This window comes from Lupinus angustifolius, chromosome LG16, assembly GCF_001865875.1.
Source record: "Lupinus angustifolius cultivar Tanjil chromosome LG16, LupAngTanjil_v1.0, whole genome shotgun sequence".
Taxonomy (NCBI): domain Eukaryota; kingdom Viridiplantae; phylum Streptophyta; class Magnoliopsida; order Fabales; family Fabaceae; genus Lupinus; species Lupinus angustifolius.
In genome coordinates, this window is record NC_032024.1 from 13034398 (window position 1) to 13037295 (window position 2898).

The window sequence follows — 2898 nt, forward strand, 5'->3', positions numbered from 1 at the left end:
AGAGTTTGATTTGGAGATCTGTGACAGGAGTGGAGCACAAAATTTGGTGGCTGACCACTTGAGCAGGATTGAAGGAGTTGTTGATATGATGCCTATCAGAGATGATTTTCCTGATGAACAACTTTTGAATATTTCTGTTTCTTTCCCCACCCCTTGGTTTGCCAATATTGTAAATTATTTGGTTGCATCTGTTTTTCCTCCACTTGCATCTAGAGCTCAAAATGATAAACTTAAGAGTGATGCTAAATATTATGTTTGGGATGATCCTATTTGTGGAGATTGTGTACTGACCAGGTTACTAGAAGATGCATTCCAGATCATGAGATTGAGTCAGTCCTTCAGTTTTGTCATTCTTCTGTAGTGGGTGGCCATCTTGGTACCCAAAGGACAGCACGAAAGGTGCTTGACTCTGGATTTTATTGGTCCACCATCTTCAAAGATGCGTGGAGGATTTGTAGCACTTGTGAGCATTGTCAGAGAGCAGGTGGTACCCTTTCTTGGAGACAAGAGATGCCTCAACTACCTATGTTGTTTTGCGAGGTATTTGATGTCTGAGGTATTGATTTCATGGTATTGATTTCATGGGTCCATTTCCTGTTTCTTTTGGCTTTTATTATATTCTACTTTCTGTTGATTATGTTTCTAAATGGGTGGAAGCTAAGGCCACCAGGACTAATGATGCTCGGGTTGTTATGGATTTTGTTAGGTCTCATATTTTTTGCAGGTTTGGCATACCCAGAGCCATTGTTAGTGACCAAGGCACCCACTTTTGCAATAGATCCATGCAAGCTATGCTCAAGAAATATGGGGTTGTTCATAGAGTCTCCACACCTTATCAGTCCCAATGTAATGGGCAAGCTGAGATTTCAAACATAGAGATAAAGAGGATTTTGGAGAAGATGGTGCAACCTAACATAAAGGATTGGAGCAATAGACTTGAAGATGCTCTTTGGGCATATAGGACTATTTACAAGGCACCCATAGGGATGTCTCCTTATCGGGTTGTCTTTGGTAAAGCATGTCATCTTCATGTAGAGATAGGTTGTGAAAACTTGTAACTTGGCTCTTGATCAAGTTGGTGAAGAAAGAAAGCTCTATTTGAATGAACTCGATGAGATCCGCTTAGACCTATGAGAACTCTAAGTTCTATAAAGAGAAGACCAAAAGATTCCATGATAACTTGATTTCTAGAAAGGAATTTTTGGTTGTTCAAAAAGTGTTGTTGTACAACTCTAGGCTTGGACTCATGAGTGGTAAGCTTCGTTCTAGGTGGATTGGTCCTTTTGTTGTTACTAATGTGTTTTCTTATGGTGCTGTAGAAATCAAAAGTGAATCCACAGATAAGAGCTTCAAGGTTAATGGGCATCGCCTCAAGCCTTTCCTCACAAATCCTTCCTTAGTGGATGAACTTGTGGAGGAGGACTCATTGGGTGAACCCACTTTCCTCCCTCCATGAATCAGGGTGTTTTTCTTTCTCCTCACTACTTTTTATTGCACTTGTCCAATTCTATTGATTAATATGTATGTCTGGATTTTATGATTGTGCTACATTGGGACAATGTGTAGTTTAAGTGTGGGGGGAGACTATTGTAGGTTGTAGGTTTTGTTGATGCATGTTTTTCTTTTACTTGTAGGTTTTGCTTAGGCTTGGGCATTTTCTCCCATACTTTCTTTCACTTAAGTCTTGATATCTTGTGGTGTGAATCCATGCATTTCTGTATGTCAAGTTGCTTTTGAGAATTAAGAGGTTGAAACAATTGTGATAGACTTGTCCCTCGTGAGAATTTGAGCCTTAATTGTGGATGGATTGCTGTATGCCATCTAATATTCTTTCATGTGTGATTGCACTCTTGATTACTTGCACTCTAGAACTTGACTTGTTTCTTGTTGATACGTGATATTCACATGCACATATTGAAGTGATCTAGGCATTTCTTTTGAATAAGCCACTTAGCCATATAAGCCTACCTTGAACGAATTTATCCTTTGATAGCCCCTTTGAGACTTTTACCTCTTTCATTGTTATTTAGCTCATTACAAGCTTATAAGTGAAAAACCATGATTGTCCTAACCTTAGGGAATTTTGGAGCTTTGGAATTGTTTTGGGAATAGGTATTAAGTAAGAAAGGGTGCATTGTTCTTCAAATCTTGTGGATTCTTGGTTATGTTTTAATGATGGTTAATACAATTGCGTACATAAGTCTTCATCAACAAAAAAACAAAAATGAAAAAGAAAAAGAACAAAAAGAGAAACAAAAGTGAATAAAAGGTTGAGTAAGGAAAAGAAGATTGGAATTAGAGATTTGGTCTTATTTTGGGTTGATTTTTGCTTACTTTTTACTTAATCCACATTGCTCCTATATTCCATTTGGTTTTACCTACATATCCCATATTTATCCTACCTTGTCCTTGGCCCCATTACAACCTTGAAAAGTCCTTTTGATCTTTATGTGCATGTGCTTATGATGTTGATGTTAGAGGCTTGTCAAGCATATGGTTGTGTTTGTTTTCATGAAGTGCTTTGAGTGTAAACACTTGCAACCTAAGACACATGAGTGTAAACACTTAGAAAGTATATCTTGTGAGATTCCATCATTGTTGTGACTCGCTGATTGGTTTGATTGGTTTTGTGGCATACTTGAATTCATTGGATGATATTCATGGAGATCTTGATTTTATTCTTTTACTCTTGTATGTTTGAATTTGCCCATTTCATTGCATTTCCTAGATTTCATTGTGAAATATGTGATTTTCTTAGGTTTCTAGTTTTTGTGATCTTCTTGCATGACTCACTTTGGTGCAAATTGGTTAGCATAACCTTATTTCTTGATTTTGCCCAAGAGTGAAAAGGTTCAGTGTGGGGTATTTGATGAGCAATATATTACACACTATTCATAA